The sequence below is a fragment of the Lethenteron reissneri genome, chromosome 31 (genome assembly GCF_015708825.2).
Source record: "Lethenteron reissneri isolate LAM-NWPU_2019-01 chromosome 31, ASM1570882v1, whole genome shotgun sequence".
NCBI lineage: Eukaryota > Metazoa > Chordata > Hyperoartia > Petromyzontiformes > Petromyzontidae > Lethenteron > Lethenteron reissneri.
In genome coordinates, this window is record NC_083809.1 from 1,455,508 (window position 1) to 1,476,758 (window position 21,251).

General features: G+C 45.1%; 1 protein-coding gene across 11 annotated transcripts in view; it reads right to left on the reverse strand.

Moving 5' to 3' along the window:
- LOC133349639 (fidgetin-like protein 2) overlaps positions 1-20,029 on the reverse strand; it is a 66,808-nt gene extending 46,779 nt beyond the window's left edge. For 4 of the 11 annotated variants that reach the window (XR_009755972.1, XM_061563247.1, XM_061563239.1 and 1 more), the window contains exon 1: positions 19,748-20,029. The gene's annotated coding sequence lies outside the window, so the exon portion shown is untranslated. Of the gene's footprint in view, positions 1-3,319; positions 3,396-6,877; positions 6,910-12,907; positions 16,659-19,260; positions 19,355-19,747 lie in introns of those variants that run through there. The other 7 variants (XM_061563243.1, XM_061563240.1, XM_061563242.1 and 4 more) reach the window with 6 other exon arrangements.
- Positions 20,030-21,251: the final 1,222 nt, after the last annotated feature.

Consider the following 21,251-nt stretch of genomic DNA (forward strand, 5'->3'; position numbering starts at 1 on the left):
AATGAATTATTTTATATTCACATACTTTACTACACTACACGTGATTTGTTCACGTAAACCACGCAGTCACTAGACATTCTACAGTCACCGTAATGGCCAAATAAATACTTGATTCATTGGTCGAATCCGTACCCTGAACCACAACAATTCAAGGAATTTCTGCGAGAGTGAATTTTTACATGCCTAGTCATATCAAAGACATCAAGATCAAATGACATCGTCACTTTTAACTGTTAAAGCTGTCATGTTGAATGCAAAGTTGTAACACTCGGCAAATTTCACAAACGCATTGAACCAAAATGAGAAGACTACTACAACATATAGTATGTGCCTCCCAACCAATACCGCATATGGAGTTTACTCAAGTAGAATACACAGTGGTGGATCGTGAACAGAATCCGATGGCATTACGAGGACCGTGGACAAGGCAGCCACCACACTCCACAACGTAGTTTATGTTTGGGGAACATATATACACAACGGCGCTGCATCCCCAAGCGGATTATTTGCACAATTTTTTTTTTTTGCCGAGAAGTTTCGCGATGCTCCGGCACAAATGTTCACCATCGACATACGGAAGAGTGCTTGGGGAGCGCAAACTGTGTTGACGTCACCCCTTGCCACCACAAGTACACTCGCTGTGGCTGCACCGGCTCTCACATGTCCTCCGTGCGGCCGTCTTCCTCGGTGGAGCGGCGGCGTTCCCGTACGCAGGGGCAAGCCGCACACAGCAGCAGGACGCATTTACATTCCGTACAGGTGTATCGGCACGCTTGCAACAAGGGTTACCCAGTGGCATTCGGGAATACAAAAAGAATACTGAAACTGGCATTTTGCTTTGCATAATTGCCTTCATTACAATGCCGTTCGGCGCGGTAAATCAATTTTCTAAAACAAAATGGGAAGGGTTTACCTGAATGACATTGTCCGATACGTTTGATGAGGAAAGAATGAGATACGCATAGCTGTCATTGTTTTTAATTATTGTATTTTTTTAAAGTTAGAAATGCATTTGAAACTGACATGCATACAACTAAAATTATATTATCCTTATTGCAGGTAGCATTTATTTTATAATTTGCTGAGATAAATACAGGTAATAGCCGTTACCACATTGTTGAGAAAATTGTTGAAATACCATAGCCTGACCCAAGTATTTTTAAAAGTGACATTACTGCCTTTCAAAAAATAATTTTGGTGCTGCAAATTATCTTTACGTAAAAGGCCCCCTGCCAACACATCGGCACCCTGATCTGGAAGCGATCTTTCTCGGCGAAAGGACTTTCAGAATCAATTTCAAAAAGTGTTAATTATAAAACGAGACTGTCTGCATGTAATATGATGTTGCCATCACAACTTGAAACGTTCTGAGAAGATCTGCAATGTCAATTGCCTTGGAGACAAAACTGTGCGAACGTATGTGGTGGTACTGCATATACGTGTATATGGCGAAGAAGCAATGAGGTTCACGCATGCTGCGCTGTGTTCCCGGCAGTCTGAGCTCAATTCCTGACCGTGCACATCAATGAAAAGTGGCACGCGAACAGAGTGAGCATCTTCTCCATAGTCTTGGCCTAAGATGAGCACTTTATACGATGCGTTCACATCAGCACGCGGGAGACAAAGGGCACTGGGCGTGGTTCTAGCCACACCATGCCCTCATGCTTCTCCTGCCTCAATAGGTGCTCACGGACATCACATGTCTCAACAGTATATAAAACTAAATGGGGGAATGTCAGTCTTTTTTATGTATCCGGCTGTACACATGTTATTTTGGAGAGAGAGAAAAAATCAATTTTAGCAGGAACACGGTTTGATCTGTACTCTCAGTATAAAAGCATGCAACACAACAACAGCCACCAGCACAACCTGCTAACCAACCAGGATGCCGGCTGGCATCTTAATAGGCACAAAACGGCATGATGAGCAAATGAATCAAAACAATATTTACAGAAATACACAAAGGCAGGCGGAGACTCGGGAGGCAAACTCCCCACCGCCAGGCAAGCAAGCAAGCACGATGATGATGATGATGGCTGCGAGGCAGTCAAGCAATAAATGTCCACCGAGACAGGGCAGCACCACTAAAGACCACTCTTGCCCAAGCTCTGGACACAGCGTGTTATCTGTAGCCAGGACACATTGATTGCCAAATTAATAATAAATGGTTGGGAGCAAAAATAATATATTATACTTTAACTAGAAAGTATAATAGCAACCGGTAGCTGGGTTCGTCCACTTTCTATCAGCATTCGTGTCACACTCCACTGGAGGCGAATTACTTGGTTTGCTGATTATGGGGGTCATATATTTGTAAGTGTTTAGCAGAAGACTGTAGTTATCCTGTCCTATGAATAAAATCAATCAGTTTTTTGGTGATCAATTTTTGGGGCCCAAATTTGAAGATGCAGGTTTTGGGATTGTTTTTGCTACTGTACTTGTATGCATTTTCAACATCCTGGCCATTTTATAAGATCATGAGAATTTACAACAGAGACTCAGTCACAATTGTCTATAAATTGTATAAGAGATTATTCGACTGCAACACTTCATTACCAACATATATCTTTTTGTTCCCATTATTCACAAGATCAAAACAATGACAGTTGTGGTTTCTCTTGGGTTAGTTTGGTGTCTTAATATAAATAACAAAAACTGTAACAAAATGCCTAATCCTACATCTGGAAAAGAAATCCACTTTATGTTATCTACATTGCAAAATACTATAGTATGTCTATTTGTTGAGAGTTCCAAACAACATTGTGCGATAGAACTATAAGTTGCAATTGCATTTTCGTGAGCGGCATTTTTTTTATCCTCTTATCAAGGCAGTCGGCAGGTTAAAAAGCTATTTTCAGGCCAAACCGCCCAAAGCAGAATTACAGAGGGGCCTCCCACCAAACATGCTAAAATAATTTCCCCACACACAGCACGGCCGCTGGCCCACTTCAAAGGGCAAATAAATTGCTACCAGGAGAGAGAACGAAGACTTGGGTTTCGTTTCGTACTCTCCGACTCGCCTCCCACACTCCACCTCCCCTCAACCCACCCGTGCCACTCCTCCGCAAAACATAAAAAAAATAAGAAATAATCAAATAGGTAAAACACACACAGATGCACACACACGCTCACACACACAAAGATCCGGTACAGCCACCCAGATTGTCGGTGAAAGTGCTGCGAGCGAGATGCCTTTTGCAACACACCTGACAACTTTTGTCTCATCGGTGTCAATGTTCATCCACCGCACAAGGTATCGTTCATTTAAGGCCGAGTAGACCAAGGAGAGGCCCAGGAAAGGCTGCAATACACCACTTACCACTGCTGTTATCATCCACGAGCTGGAATCGAACCCAGGTCACCGGGTCCGCAACGCATCGTGCGTGGCCGAACCACTGTGCGTGACAAGACCGTGGGGTCCCGGCTCCGCGTAGACACATACGCACACACACACACGTAGGCAAGGAACACATACGCGCACACACAACCGCTGGCACAAGTAGCTGGGTACCCAACCAAATCCCCCTTCCTGCATCAACCGCAGGGAGTGTGTGCACCACCCAGCGCCGCCCCCGAATCCCCGCATAAATATTTTAATCCCATTTTGCTCCCAGTTCGAGAAACGGGCCGCACAAGGCGTTCCACGCGCAAGCCTAGATTGATCACAGTGTAACACATTTTTTTTCCTGGGTGGTAAGTATTATTTCCTAATTGCTTATGCCTCAAAAGTAGAGAAAATTGCTATTATTCCCCACAAACTTTGCTTTTGTGACCAGGAGAGTGATATTTTGAAATTGACCTATTTTCCAGAACATTCCAGATAGATTCAGTGCTGAGTAAACTTGGAGTAACTTCTAGAACATTCTAGAACTTTCCAGTCACGTAAATAGTAGTATAAATATAGGCGCCTTAAGCCCACCAGTTCAGTTTAGTTCCAGCTGCCTAAGTGGATACATGTCTGCATTTTTCTGAGATGGCATCAAGAGGCTGCAAGCATCCGGCAGACGCATTTTTGTATGTATGCGGCCAATTTATCAAGACAAGAGCGAAAAATTACTCTGTGGAAGCATCTGCTAAGATGTGCGAGGCCTACAAGGCATATTTCGGCATGCCTGTCGGAGATCAAGACAAACCCTGGGCACCTCATTTCACCTGCGAGCAATGCAAAAAAACTCTGGAAGGTAAGATGGACAATTGCTTGGAATTTTACGTGATAAAATTTGTAAAAAAAATTAAAATTGTACAAGTTTTTCATTTACAGTTTTCAATGTTATTGAAAACATATATCATACATGAAAATTGTTGCCAGAATCTCTTACACATTAGTCATGGCTTAAGTGAATGCATTTTTGTAGGATGGTACAGACAGGAAAAGACAGCTATGAAGTTCGGTATCCCAATATTTGGTGGGAACCCACTGACCACTCAAGCAACTGCTACTTCTATATGGTGGACCCTTCCAAACGTCGGACTCGCAAGAATGCACCAGCTATCACGTATCTAGACCTTCCTTCATCCATCGCCCCGGTGCCACACTGCCATGAGCTCCCCGTACCCACTCCTCCAGAGAGAGAGCAGCCGTCTTTAGAAGAGAGCAGCAAGTCAGAGAGCGAGGAAGATGTAGATCCAGATGACAATTTCAGAGGTGGAGCTGAGGAGAGAAACCCATACTACCCCAACCAAAAAGACCTCAACGACTTGATCAGAGATCTTGGTCTCACCAAGTCCAATGCCAAGCTTTTGACGTCTAAGCTCAAGCAGTGGAACTTGTTGGATGAAAGTATGCAAGTCGCAGATCAGAGGAAGCGTCACCAACCTTTTTGTAGCTTCTTCACCTGTCAAGATGGGCTCTGCTTCTGCCACAATGTGACCAGTCTGTTCGAGGCAATCGGAATCGCCTGTAACCAGAATGAGTGGCGCCTCTTACTTGACAGTTCCTCCAGGAGCCTCAAAGCCGTGCTGTTCCATAATGGTAACAAGTACCCGTCTCTTCCCCTGGCTCACTCGGTGCACCTCAAAGAGGATTACAACAGCATCAAGACCTTGCTGGACGCCTTGAAGTATGATGAGTACGGCTGGGAGGTCATCGGAGACTTCAAAATGGTGGCATTCCTGATGGGTCTCCAAGGCGATTTTACCAAGTTTCCCTGCTATTTTTGCCTTTGGGACAGCAGGGACACCAAGGTGCACTACCACATGCGGGACTGGTCACAGCGGACCGAGTTCTCTGTGGGGAGGAACAACGTCAAGTGGGAGCCACTGGTAGACCCCCGAAAGGTGCTGATGCCACCACTCCACATCAAATTGGGCCTTGTGAAACAATTTGTCAGAGCTGTAGATAAGGAGTCGGCAGCCTTCAAGTACCTTCAATACTTTTTCCCTAAGCTGTCTGAGCAAAGGTCAAAGCTGGTGTCTTCGTCGGACAACAGATACAGAAGACCCTGCAGTGCAATGAATTCCCCAAAAATTTTACTAGTAAGGAGAAAGTGGCTTGGAACAGCTTTGCCGCAGTGGTTCGTGGCTTCCTGGGCAATCACAAGGTCGAAAACTACGTGGAGCTGGTTGAGACTCTGGTCAAGAACTACGGCACAATGGGCTGTAGGATGTCCCTCAAAGTCCATATCCTTGATGCTCATCTTGATAAATTCAAGGAGAACATGGGAGCGTACTCGGAGGAGCAAGGCGAGCGCTTCCACTAGGATATACTGGACTTTGAACGCCGCTACCAAGGACAGTATAACGAGAACATGATGGGAGACTACATTTGGGGGCTGATTCGTGAAAGTGATTTACAGTATAATCATAAATCTCGAAAAACTACTCATTTCTAAATATTTTCTAGTCATTTTTGTATTACTTTAGTATAAATACACGTTAATATTGATTCATGTTGCTTTTTCTGACTTTATGTGAACAAAAAGACACAAATTCGCCCGTTTTATCATTGAAAATAGGTAGATTTCAAAATATCACTGTCCTGGTCACAAAAGCAAAGTTTGTGGGGAATAACAGAATATGAAGGCATTTTCTATACTTTTTAGGCAAAAGCAATTACGAAATAACACTTACTACCCAGGAACAAACATTGTGTTACAGTGTCATCAGTTGCCATTTGGGTGTTGGGAACATTTTTGTTGTTTTTGTGATCTAATCTATGGGAAGAAGTGGCAGGTTGCAATCGTTCATTCCTGTAATTTATATGTCAAAAGACAGTGAAGGCGGTGACAAAAATGAAGTTTCCGTGGTGGTTTGTTGACAGATTTCTTCAAATCCCTTTCAAGGGCTTGCCAGCATATATTTGATTTTGTTTAGAAAAAGTGAAAAAAGATGGACATTTACAATGAGTGAAAAATGACACAGGTTAATGGTTAACAGAACTTCGGGCACATATCTGTTAATGGTTATGTATCAATACAGTATTAATGATTTAATAAATAACTTTCCCAGAAGTCACGGTGAACCATCGTTATAGATTATTTTATAAAAATCCATCTAAGTGCACAGTGTAACACTATATATGTGTACTCGCACACATGCATTTATAAACACTTGCACAAATGTGCATCAATATTAGTAATCCAAAGTAAACGCTCACTCCGCGGGGAAGATATGTTATTAACATAAAAGGCTAGAGGCATGGAACCCTATTTCATTATTGCACTCGCAGTATGAAAGCTTGCATTAGTTTATAACACTGACACATCATTATTTTCCCTGCATGCCAATCGTACTCCTGGAGAGATGCATTACCGGTCCATAACGAGCTATATTTTACTCATATCGTGTACCATTTAGTTAAAGCGGTGCAGCGGTCAAAAAGATTCTGAAAACCTTCGCCAGAAACAAGAGCACGCAAGAAGTCTGCTTTGCTCATTACCGTTCCGCCAGATGTCTTAAACGGCAGCCTGTCTGTTTAAAAAGAAAGAAAATTTAAAATTAGAATGATAGCAAGAGCAAACAAAGAAGTATTTTGCCTAAAAAAAGAGAAAAAAAACAACAGCAGCGCCCTCCCTGGGTATTACATTACCTCATTCATCTTTTGTCCGCTCCTTAATGGCCAAGCCCCCCAAATGGCTGTGGCTAATGATTCAAAGGGGAATAGCTGGACTCCGTTGGGATTAGCCAATCGCCATCAAGGCATGTTTACACAATAACGGGCAGCCCGCAAACGTCGCTCCCTCGTACCGCCGCACGTTTTGGCCAGCATGCTGCACACCGCGGGGCCTGCCACGCATCATCGCCATCTCCCTCTTTTGTTCGGGTGTCTTGGTTTGTTTTTTTAAGTGTGCATCTGCACTCCAGCTTTTGGAGATCCTGACTACATTACTTTTTGGCAAGGCAGAGCTGCACAGCTGAGCAGGCGCTGGTATTTGTGGTATTACGAGGTTGCGTCTTGCATGAGATCCTTTGGCTGCCAACCAAGAGTATTAGATGCACTCTCCTTCCTCTTACGCCGCTCCTCCGCTGCCAAGTGCAGACAGCGAAAGTTACCGCACGCAATGTGCGCTTTTCTTCTGAAAGTGCGATAGCCAAGCCTTAATGACTGCGCAGTTACTTGTGCTTAAATAATGAAAAGGAAACGGATTTTACGCCCTAATTGGTCACCAGTTGAGATTCAATCCAAATGTCCATAGTTCATCATGTGGATATGGGTGGCAAGTTTTAAATTCCTGTTTCATAATTATTATTTTAGCCTTTTAAATTGACCGTGTGCTCACCCATATTAAACTATACATAAGAGGTATGGTTAAGAATTTTAAAGAAAGCTTTATGCGTACAAAACTAAGTGTCATATCAAGCATGGGTTAGGTTTAATTTAGGCCCCACACCTTTGGCATGGTGGCAGAGTACATTCCATTGGGAAACTACCATAGATATAGAATAAAACTTGTGAATGTCTGAACTTAACATAATGTTCCAAAACCGTTTGACTTAACCTCATTCATTTAATATTTTAAAAATAATAAAAACAATGATATATTAAGTTAAACAATTAATACTGTACTTGCATTTAACAATAACACAATTTATTTCACCAACATTCAATATAACCGAAACAGTTATGATGAGAGCAAGACTAATTTTAAATAACAAAAAAGAATGGGTTTAGTTATTTTATTATATTAGTAGTGTACAGCTTTTTCCCCCCCACACACAATCATTCACAAAAAGACAGGTTTTAAATTGTCCGAATTGTCCAATGAACCTGACCAACAAGTCAATGAAATAGCCGTACGCTTCAATAGCAAGCTGAGTCCCAATCATCGGGCGATAGGAGGCAACTTAAAAAACAGCCATGGGAGGCCACGCTCAGTTGCGATTTGCATTCTAAACACCGCACACTTTTGTCAGTGACAAGTTCTTCATACAAATTGCAGCAAAAATAAAAAGAGTGATATCACAAGCGGTTTATTTGAGCATTGATTTTGCGGTAACTTTGCATTAAACCGCATCAGTGGTTGATTATAGAGTAGCCTGGAGCCTCAACAAATTGAAAATGGACAAACTTACGATTCTTAATGCAATCAGGACGATTATTTGAGCAGCGATGGTTTTACGTTTAGGAAGTGTCCCCAACACAGACCTTAAACAGAATGCAGCAGCACCTAACGTATTTATGATCTGGCTCCCAAAAGTATTGGTGTTTTCACATGTCAGAGAGCACACTGACTGCATTGCTGTAGCGTGGTGAATCAGGAGGCTTTGTTAGATTTGAAGGGGTGGGGGAGCACAGAAACCAGAGCACAGGCCCTGAAACCAATAGCAGGCCGTGCGCACGCAATCACAAAGCCGCGTAAAAAAATCCAGCGGGCACTCGCCCCACCGATTTCCCAGGAGACCGGCCAGCATATGTCAGAAGGGAAGAAGGATATTACGCGTACACACACACATACACGCAAACATGAGCACACGAGCGGACACAGGCGCGTGCACACGGACGACAAATTGTGCGCGCGTGCGCACGCACTCGTGCGTACGCACACCTCGAAGACACACGTGTGCATGCACGCGCCGTAACAGCACACGCAGACACACGTGTACGCACAGAAATAGAACGAGGCATGTGCACACGAGCACAGACACATACCCAATGCAAGCACACATCACGACCGACCATACAATGTTATTTAATGGACCGAATATATATACACACACACAAAATACGACCCAAATACAAATGTGTACAAGCGCGCATGCACACTAGGGGTACTCACACGTGCCAACTAAGAATGCGAGGAGCATGCGTGCATCGGTGCACATTTAAAGAAAAGACAAAGATCCCCCTTATAGCCTTAAAACACTGTAGGGGCAAGTGCTGTTAGCGAGCACCTATGAAGGCCGGAGCAGTACACGAGGGGGTGGGTGGCCAGCACCATGCCCGACCGCCTTTGTCTCCCTAGTGGAGATATTTACACACTGCACTAGGTACTCATTTTAGGCTGAGTCGACCTAGGGGAGGCCAAGGACCGGTTCAGATAATCGTCACTGGTGTTGACCGTGAGCGGGAATCGAACCTGGGTCGCCAGGGTCATAGCGCAGCGCGCTAACCGCTACACTACCGCTCCCCACACATTTAAAACACACACGCGTGTATATACTGCGTTAATCTTTGAGCTGTGTGACCAGCACACACAGGCAAATGCATAAAAATGTGCAAAAGGTGTACCACAAGGCATGGCCTCGTGAACACACTTTTCATGCACTGTGGATACACCTTAAACAAACATCACCAACCTCCATATGAACCTCAAAAACACACAATAACCCAGCCACCTTCCCATGAAGCGCAATATAAAACACAGGTCACATTTGGCCTTGCACGCTGAACATGCATCTCGGCTGAGCAGGCAATGTATGTTCAGCAATTTCGGTTACATTATAAGTTCTTAGCACTTCCTCCACGCTGACGTAATGTGATTAAATAAACGGTCGGCACGCATGTCCTTAAATATGCATTTGCTCCTTCGCCAAATTGCATCACAGTTTAACATCAGTGGTTATTAAATACTGTAATGCACATGAATCAAACGAAAAAGAGAACCCTTCACTTGACAATTTCTGCAATGTTTCGTCTAGAAATGTTCCTATTGGCTGTATAAAAAAAGACAAAAATCCCCCGTATAGCCTTAGGAGACTGTTGGGGCAAGTGCTGTTAGCGAGCACCTCTGAAGGCCGGCACAGCGCACGAGAGGGTTGGTGGTCAGTACCACGTTCGGCCGCCTTTGTTTCCCCAGTGGCGATGTTTACACATCGCACCAGGTACTCATTTGAGACTGAGTCGACCTAAGGGAGGCCCAGGACCGATTCAGATAATCGTTACTGGTGTTGGCCATGAACGGGAATCAAACTCAAATCGCCGGGTACGTAGCGCAGCACTACAGCTCCCCACATTGCACACCCGCATTGCCATATACAATGCACACCCAACAAACGTATGCTATAAAACCTGACACGGTTTTTTTAATTCACCAATGTCATAACAGAAATTTTTGCAATAATACCACCTAAATGCACAAATGTGGACTTAGTTGCCCGATGTGAAGGCAACATTTTAGAAACATTTTCTGTTCGATCGTGAACATTCGCTTCCACCGTCCTCTATTTCAAATGCGCCAGTTATTGAAAAGGCCAGCTTGCAGCAGCGACACAGATTCAATGACTCATAGACGTTCTTCAGGAACCTTCACGGACAGTGCGGGAATGCTGATGCATCCGACCGGCCAAGGTTTGTGCACCTATAAATCGCTGGCCCACGCGTACACCGCTGCATTCGCAATCCCGAGTTAGCGTGCACGCTGCGCCATTAGAATCGCTTACAGCATTAGTGCAGGCACAACTCCTTGCATCAAATCAGCGAATTATGTAAATTCTCATTTGATTTTTTTTTCTTCCATCACCCCCGCAACGACCACTGCCACACGGAAGTCGGGAAATAATAACAAAAAAGGTTGAATTATAAGGAGGGGGGGGGGGGGTGAATAACCTCATGCGTGCTCGTGCGTAATTATTCAGCTGCCATGGTCTGTCATGCCGATCGGAACCCAACCCCATGGCAGCTTTAAACTCGGAGTGGTTGGGAGAAAAGGAATTTCTGCCACGAGCGCGCTCTCCAAAATTCCAGGCGCGAACACATCTCTCAGCGGCGGCCCGGGGCGCACAAGCGGCACAACAGCACGAGGAATTGATCATCAAGTTAGGCCTAGATTGACATTCCTTCTTTGTTGTTTAACCTTATGATTCACTTATAGTTGAAAACTGAAAAGTGCCATCCCAAGCGCTGTATGTACTTAGCTGCCCAGTGGCTGCTGCACCTGGTGGGATTGCACGCACGCCACGCCAGTGAATGCAACGCAGGGCATACGTGCGTCTCGTGTGGCAGAGCCATGCGGCGGTTTTATTTTACCAAAAAGGTCACCCAAAGCTCCGGACAGAAATATTTATGAACAGATTTTGAATGTCATTATGAGCGCTTTAGTTTGGGCTCATCTAAAGATAGTCGGGTTGTATCTTTTTTTTATTAATCTGTGGCACTTTTCAAGCATACATCTGCCATTAGTACATGGAACAACAAAGGAATACAACAAAATAATTTTAGAAAGTAGAAAATCCGTTGAAGAAATTAAAGATGCATATTTACCAGGCGAAATACAACACGATCTTGGAATTCTCTTTTCTAAGTTATGCTCGGCGTGTTGACTCCACTGTAGCTGCATATGGCTCCCATCACGTGGAAGGAATTTGAGCACACTCGGTACGACACGCGTCCTATAAATAGGGGAATGCTGTTTTAACAACATTCAGTTCAACGCAGGCAGAGAGGTCAATACCAACACAGCTACTACCCCCAAAAAAACTGACGGGTTACATTACATTTTCATTTGCACTCAAAGAATGAGCCGTTTCTCAGCATCCGTCATACACACGACGTCCTCACTCAAAGCGGGGCAAACTCGCCGTGACTCACTGCAGCTTAACGACATCTTATAAGCAATAAAAAAAAATCAATAGCGCACTTACAAAATAAATATAGTGGGAATAACCGTGCTGAATATTGCCAACTTACATTTTAGTTCAATAATAGAGCCAGTGGGAAACAACTAAAGTAAGGCAGAGTCTGTGACAAACATCAACGAACGGAGGGATACTTGCCAATGAAATTTGTAAGTATTTCAATGCAAAAAGTGCAATAACACAAACAAAATTGATATCAAGTAAAATGTAAACTGACCCAACAACAATCGTGACCGATGTACTTCAGTGATCAGAATTATCAGCCGTAACTGCAATTGACAGTAAAGTAGGCAGCGGTTAAAATGCATTGTTTTTTTAAAACTGAAGCCAGTCTGTTATTAAAGATCCATCAGTCTCTGGGAAACCGAGTAAGGGGCCCCTGACGGCAGGGCCAACAATCGCTCATATTTATCGCATTCCGCGTGTGTGTGGTCCCTACAGACTTCTCAAAGCACCGTCAAGCAAAGTGAAATATTAATCAGCAAAAAAAACTGTGAATGATCTGTTGGCAAAATACGGTCAAGTTAATTTTGTGAAAGGCAAATCAAGGAATCCACTTTCTAAAATGCATAGTTTGCAAGTGCCGCACATGTGATGAAGAGCTCATGATTAAGATACGCACGCATTCATCGTATTTCAAAGGCTTTGAAAGCAGTTTTTGCACTGGGTCATAAAATGCTTCAATGCAATAAGGGTGGATGAGATTGCAAATCAAGCACGTATCTTATATATCGTGAAAAACTCTGTCTCACGAAAGAGAATAGTCACAGAACATGAAAGCATTTCAACTTAGTCATTGACAATGTAACTTCGGCGCGATAACAAAGGCACATATAGAGCGCGCGTTCCACATAAACATACCATCACAGCCGCACACGCGCACATATTACCTGACCTAAAGGACAAGGTTTTCCCAGAACGGAGTGTTGGAGCCAACGCTGCAGATTTTTAAAATCAGAAACTGTCATCAACCCGTCCGTCCACACCTGCACAGACAGGACAGCGGGAAGCCTTCCTCCACCCCTCTCCTTGGCAGGCGGTGGCTAATGCTTCGCCGCCTCATGCGAGCTAATATCGCCGTGGGGTTGAAACTACTGAAGAAGAGACGTGTGTGTGTGTAGATTTTTTTTTTTAAACGAAGAAGAAACGGCCGGGAAGCTCTCAAACGCTGCCAACCGCTGCGGAGGAGTGGAGCGGCGTGCCAGCGTGCGGCGGCGGCGGCATCGCGATCAATTCGACAATTAACGCACACGTGCACGATTCATTAAAGCGCCCCCCCACCGCGGGCTGAATAGGGATGTCGATTTTACACGTGTCTGTTCCATCGATTGGCTCGACTGAGACCCCCCCCCACCAGCACACCACCACCAGCACACCACCCCCCACCACATCGCGCACCCATCCCAGGCACTTACAGTGGTGGCCTTCTCCCTCCTCTCAAGGAGTGTATTCTATCCCACCCTTTTAATTGACGCGTATAAGTGCTGCCAGAGCAAACGGTTAAGCATCATTCTGCGAGTGAAGGTATGCGTGTGCTCTTCCGTGTACTATATATATCAGTAACAATTATTAGGGGAGGAGAAAAAACACCCTGATCTTTTACACAAGAATATCTCTCTCAATTATTGGTAGCGTTTTTGGTAAAAAAAAAATACCATTTAACGGCGCTACATGTGATTCGATTTATAAAGTGCGAACAAAAATCCCACGCGTTTTTAAAGGTGACGGCTGCTCACCTATGATTTAGCCTTCTGAAGACAGGTTCCTTTCAGCGGGTGTTGAGGCAGCCTAACGTTACTGTATAAGAAGTTATTAACAGCAGCAAGCGCAGAGCCATACATTGATGCAAAATTAAAACAGAAAAAAATCACGGGCAGCATTGGCAGACCTGGTGCGCAGGCATAACTCAAAAAACGACATTCATCACGACTACTGCCCGATAACGGAACTATATATAGAGGGTTGATGTTTCAAGTCAATAGCTCTGGGGCTCGTCTGAATTAGGGTCATTGGCCGAAACGTCAACCAACTACATTATATGTTTCCTTCACAAGGCAGTGTTAATGACAAATAGTGTGAGTGAGTCATGTGTGTGCAAGGGCAAACACAGTTATTTATTTAGCGCATATATTTCTTATTGCTATTAAACATTCATTTGAAACACTGCAGTGCCTTAAAATATTAGATTGTCTTTTGAAGTGTACAGATAAGGTAAGCGCAATAAGAAAAAATACAGATGTGTATGTGCCCTGTGCCAGTAATTTAAACAAACTTATAAACTCGAAATATTTATGTCACACTATAAGTAGTGACATTACAAATTAGTCTCATGGCGAAAATAACAGTTTATCTTCAAGTCCAAATATAAGGCATCAAAATGCTTCCAACTATGCACACAGCAAAAAAATGCACACGGTGATACAATTCGAAAATAAATATGTAAACCAAAATACAACAAAACAGATACGTTGTATTATTATTCTGGAAGCGTAAAATTTTGTACAAAACACATTTACGTGAATGTCATCACCATTATAAAATAGCGCCATCAACAGCGATATGAATCGCCATCAATCACCATTAACATATTGTCATTATCTCAAACATAATGCAAAAGTGTAGTGCAATGAGCAGTGAATTAACACTGGCCTCATATATCCTAGTCCTGGTTTAGTAGGTTTAGCATAGCATTACAAGTGATTAAGTGAAGTATGTGAAAACACACTGACAACATCTTTAGCAGAGGGATTTATGCAACTTTAAAAACACAAATAAATAAAATAGCTTCGGCAGTAGTACACACATACAATAATTGAAACTTCGTTATAAGGAAAAAATATTTAAAAGGCTGATGTTTTGGGCAACGGCCCTTATTTAGAGCAGAGATCAGATATTCACCGACTGCACGTGAAAGTACTGATCATAGTACGCAATTATTATTTCAGTGTCTTCTATCATATACACAGAAAAATCGCACGCATCGCAGTCCACGAAATCAACATTGATGGCATCAATGCTGCATTTAATTTTACATGGGGAATTATAATTTCTCTCACATCCTTAAGTACTTAAACATTTGATACTTTAACAGATATAATTACATAAAGCACTTTTGACTAAGATCTAAAATAATTTTAAATATTGTAATGTAAACATTTAGACAAACCACATAACCAATTCTATTGACGAGTGTATACACACTGTCCAACGCCAAGACTTTCCATCATACACAGTATTATATACCGCATTACACGTGTGCAGGTGTGTACTACTTAACATATATTATCTGCTGGTATATCAATTATTGTACAATGTGTGTTGCAGATGATGGAAGTCAGCATATATATTTATGGTCAATTTCTTAGGCATTAATTGTCTTTAATGTAATATCATTGTTTCATGTGTATTCTGACTTTTAATTTCACGTGTGTAATATTTAATAAGCGTTTTAGCATTACCTTGTTTTACAATATTTACTTTCATGGGTTTAATATGCAATGCATGTTTTCCTTTGTAAATGCATATCATTGAATCGTGCTTGTGATGATTGCCTATTGAGATCTGTTCTGAATTGCTCATTATGAAGGTGATTATGATGATGACATACAGTGTGCATACAAATACTGCAGATAGTATACATTATTATTTCATTGGACATTTAATACAGTATCACGCAAAAATGTTGCAGCAACTTAAATGGAAAATGCCCCTAGTGCAAACGTTCACAAAACTGTGGAAACATTAAGTTTGCTTAAGATAGCAGTACATCTACATTAATAAAGGCAGAAAATATTTGTGTATGGCCAAATCGCAAAACAAGTAGATCTTAAATACAATGAAAATACTCAGTTTTACACAAAACATCCAACACGTAAAAACGATCAAGACAGATGTAAATTCTGACCATGTTCGTTAACGGCTAAAACGCTTAAAATGTTCACTAATGTAGTTGGAGTCCATGCTTACAAATAGAAACATAAAAAAAATTCAAATTTCCATATTTCCCATCTCTCAAAATTACATAGATTGGTTTCACTCATATTGCAATGGTCAATCTTAACTTTGATATTATTACAAGTTTCCTGCAAAAACACAAAATACCATCTCCATCATCTGAGAAAGTGGGCAAATTATGCGAATGGTTGACTGGTTTAAGCTTTATCATTATCGCCATCACAGAGTTAACCGTCTTATGATTGATAACACTAAATAGAAAACGCGCGCTGCACTGCACCATCCCAATGTACTCAGATCTCCCTTGCACGGGAGATTGAGCTGTCTCAACGTGCTCTCACCTGGTTTAAATAAAGGAACTCTCGCTCTCTACCTATCCATCCATCATCGTTATTATTATTGTATACCAATAGCGGCCACGCATTGCTTCGCCCCCACGCCGGGGGGGAAAGGTTCGGCGTTATGAGGTATTGAATATACCATGTGCCCACAAAGGTTGTTCTGGGCCGGGTTCACGTGAAGGACTTGGGTTTATCCTTCGTTGTTTGGCCCCATTGATTGCACGCAGGGACGGCTCACCGTCAATAAAAACCATCTGCTTTCCTTCAGATGAATAACATTCCACTCCTTTACTCCCCCCTTAATCACCTTTTCACTTTGCAAACTTTTTTTTAACAGGCATTACTCGAAGCGCCTTTTGCTTTTAAGGGTATACTTACACTTCTTACCATCGCATTTCCCAATATTTTATACGCACAGTGATATATCAATGTGCTGCTGTTGATGTTGTTGTGTCCAGAAACCTCAACCACGTGTTATGTTGGGAACGCGTGTTTCCGATTTGTATCGCAATGTACACAATGTACAAGTGCCACGGCTTTGTGTGTCGTGAGAGAAACGAATATCTGAAGAGTAGTCTGTGGTTATTATACCACCAACAACTTGTTTCTGTTTAGTCTCGAGTCCACGGCAGCTTTGTGAAATGGAACTTGTCAAAAATAGCAACAGCTTCAAAATACGAGTCGAATGGTTATCCTATCTACGCCGAATCGCACAATGTTAAACAGCTTAATAGGTTTAAATATTACACTGCGCTTACATTAGGAAAATACTGAAATTACGTATACACATCTAATAATTATAAACGAATTCACAAGGCTGTACTGACAGCGCTTAATATAGGAAATATTCCCCTGTGATTGTCACAATGCCAAGATACGGTATTTATATTCATTTTAAACAAACTGTTGACGATATTTTGAAGATGGTAAATTGCTACTGTGTATAAAAACAACATTGACAATGTTAGGCGAAGGCTAATATGAAAATTAGATTAAAGTACAATACATTTACAATAATTTAAACACCACAACAAAAATTACAACATTGTATTAATACACACCACAGACAACGCGAACACTGTACAACAACAACAACAACCAGCACACGTAGATAACATTTCACGAAACAAAAGCAATGTTTCACACAATGGTTTTTGACATTTGCAGAATTTATAAAAAATGTTTTCATCTGCCAGGCGGGTGCCCAAAGCATTGAGAACCGCGGCCTACTCAAAACTAAAAGCCTACGGACTTTCCTTTCTAACATTGGCCGACGCCGCCCGTGTACAGCACCCTGGCCGGGACCCCCCCCCCCCGTCACCGAGGAGGCAGGCTGCAGGCTGAAGCCCCCTCCTCCGTTCGCTCTCCGTGGACGGTTTAGCTCCACAAAACACCGCAAAAAGAACCGCGAACGAGGCACACAAACCTCCTCAACAGTTTTGTGTATTTAGTTTTAAATGGTCACGATTTAAATAACTTCTCGTTGGGACGAGATGCGAAACGAGTGAAGGCGACAGATGATGAAAAGAACGTTTGAAGAGGCTTTAAATGACGGCGATGTTGATACCCACAGATGATGATGATGCTGATAAAGGTGAGATCTGACGCTGCTGTTGATGACTTGATGCATTGTGACGATACAGGTGACACCGGTGATGACGGTCACGACGCTCGCGATGATGTTGAGGGATTATTGATGATTTCGAGGGGTTATTGATGATTTCGAGAATGGAGATAATCGAATTGTCACTCATGGATCGTCCCCTGGCGCTAGAGATGTCGTGCTGGATGAGGGAGATCGTGCAAGTTGTGCTTTGTGAGGAGTGTTGAAGCGCGTCGTCGTCCAAATCGAGTCGAAGACTACGTAGCGTATGGCACCAGAGTTGATGGTGATGATTGAGAATGTTTGAATAACGGAGTGTCAAAGTTGTCTCTCGTTCCATGGTGGAACTCGCGTCTCTTGCCAAGCTCCTAACCCCCCCTCCGATCCGGGATGATGCGGGTGATGGTAATGATGTTGACGAGGACGATGAGAGGAGTTCACGAGTTCAAACTCGCGTGCTTTAGTTAGTGTCAGCATCCGTCTCCATTGCCTCCCCCCCCCCCCCGGGTGACGACGGTGATGGTGATGGTGACGGTGATGATGGCGGTGAAGACGATGAGGATGGCGGATGGAGATGGAGGTCTCACTCGGGGTGGTGGTGATGCCACGAACGTCGCCTGCAGCCTTCAACTCATGACGCGCAGGAGGGCGACGACTGTGGGTGGTGGTGGTGATGGTGGTGGGTAGTTGATGGTGGTGGTGGGTGGTGGTGGTGGTGGGTGGTGGGTGATGGTGGTGGGTGATGGTGGTGGGTGATGGTGATGGGTGATGGTGGTGGTTAGTGGTGGTGGTGGTTAGTGGTGGTGGTGGTTAGTGGTGGGTGATTGTGGTGGTTAGTGGTGGTGGTGGTTAGTGGTGGTGATGGGTGATGGTGATGGGTGATGGTGATGGGTGATGGTGATGGGTGATGGTGATGGGTGATGGTGATGGGTGATGGTGGTGGTGGTTAGTGGTGGTGGTTGGTGGTGGTTAGTGGTGGTGGTGGGTGATGGTGGTGTTTGATGGTGGTGGGTGATGGTTAGTGGTGGTGGTGGGTGATGGTGGGTGGTGATGGTGGTGGGGGTGGTTACTGGTGATGGTGGTGGGTGATGGTGGTGGTGGTGGGTGATGGTGATGGTGGTGGGTGATGGTGGTGGTTAGTGGTGGTGGTGGTGGGTGATGATGGGTGGTGGTGGGTGGTGGTGGGTGGTTACTGGTGATGGTGGTGGGTGATGGTGGTGGGTGATGGTGGTGGTGGTGGGTGATGGTGGTGGTTACTGGTGATGGTGATGGTTACTGGTGATGGTGGTGGTGGGTGATGGTAGGGGCAAGGTTGTGGTTGTGGTTGCTAGCTTGGAGGTGATACTCAACAACATCTCCAAGACGCAGCATCTCCACCTGGACTCAGATGGCGGTGGAGGCGGCTCGTGACGATAATGATCGAGTCTCGAGGTGGCTGAACCCGCGTCCACAGAATCGCCCAGGTACCTCCTCGCCACAGATCGTGATAGCGATGGAGAAGGTGGACACGACGAAGTCTAACTCAAGACAGTGGAACTCGCGTCGTTACCGAGCCTCCTCTAACCCTGCACCCAAGCGATGCTCGTGGTCCCAGTCTCCTCTCCTGGTGATGGTAACGATGGCGGAAGAAGGCGGTGATGGTTAAGAGTGTACCGCTCGTGGTGACGGCAACGCGTGATGGTTGAGTGAGTGGTGAACTCAGGTCGACCTCCTGGGCCCACATAATGATAATGGAGCAGGAGGAGAGAGGTGATCATCACGAATGGAGCGGTGATGATGATGATGGTGGTAGCAGCAGCAGCAGCAGTGGTGGTGGTGGTACAGTGGTTGAACTCACGTCGCCTCCCGAGTCCCAGCCTCCGTCTTCCCCTTGCCCCGGAGCGGGCGGCTCCACGTGAGGAGGACGACGACGACGGCGGCTCTCGGCTCCTCGTGGTGCACGAGAGGGGACGCGACCACGAACACGCACGAACACACACAGAGAGAGAGAGAGTCTTGAACGCGGGCCAAGTTTTTCAAAGCTGTCCGCCCGCTCGGCCTGCCATGTCCGCGGAGCGAACGAGCGAGCGAGGAGGAGGAGGAGGGAGCGAGGAGCGGCGAGAGGAGGGAGCGAGGTGGTGGTGGGGGGGGGGTAGAGAGCGCCTCCCCGCACGCTCACCCACCCACCCACACCACCCCCACTCGGCGCCGCGCCGAGCCGCCTCCTCCTCCTCCTCCACCGGCACCCCCCCCCTCCTCCTCCTCATCATCACGCCCCGGGCGCATGCGCGGGGTCCGTGGTGGGCGGGTGTGCGACGGGTGTGCAGAGTGTAGTGTGTAGTGTGTGTGCAGTGTGTAGTGTGTGGGGGGGGGGGTGCAGGGGTTGTAGTGTGCGTGAGTGTGTGTGCAGGGGGTGTAGTGTGCATGTGTGTGAGTGTGTGTGCGGTGTGTAGTGTGTGTGAGTGTGTGTGCAGGGGGTGTAGTGTGCATGTGTGTGAGTGTGTGTGCGGTGTGTAGTGTGTGTGCGTGCAGGGGGTGTAGTGTGTGTGAGTGTGTGTGCAGGGGGTGTAGTGTGCATGTGTGTGAGTGTGTGTGCGGTGTGTAGTGTGTGTGCGTGCAGGGGGTGTAGTGTGTGTGAGTGTGTGTGCAGGGGGTGTAGTGTGCATGTGTGTGAGTGTGTGTGCGGTGTGTAGTGTGTGTGTGTGCAGGGAGTGTAGTGTGTGTGTGCGGGGTGTAGTGTGTGTGTGTGCGGGGTGTAGTGTGTGTGTGTGTGCGACGGGTGTGCGTGAGTGTGTGTGCAGAATGTAGTGTGTGTGTGTGCAGGGTGTAGTGTGTGTGTGCAGGGTGTAGTGTGTGTGTGCAGGGTGTAGTGTGTGTGTGCAGGGGGTGTAGTGTGTGTGTGTGTGCAGGGTGTAGTGTGTGTGTGCAGGGTGTAGTGTGTGTGCAGGGTGTAGTGTGTGTGTGTGCAGGGTGTAGTGTGTGTGCAGTGTGTGGGGGGGGGGGTGTGTGTGCAGGGGTTGTAGTGTGCGTGAGTGTGTGTGCAGGGGGTGTAGTGTGCATGTGTGTGAGTGTGTGTGCGGTGTGTAGTGTGTGCGTGCAGGGGGTGTAGTGTGTGTGTGTGTGCGGGGTGTAGTATGTGTGTGTGTGCGGGGTGTAGTGTGAGTGTGTGTGCAGGGTGTAGTGTGTGTGTGTGCAGGGTGTGTAATGTGCGTGAGTGTGTGTGCAGGGTGTAGTGTGTGTGTGTGCAGGCTGTGTGTGTGCAGGGGGCGTAGTGTGCGTGAGTGTGTGTGGGGGGTGTGTGTGCGTGAGTGTGTGTGCAGGGGGTGTAGTGTGTGTGTGCAGGGTGTAGTGTGTGTGTGTGC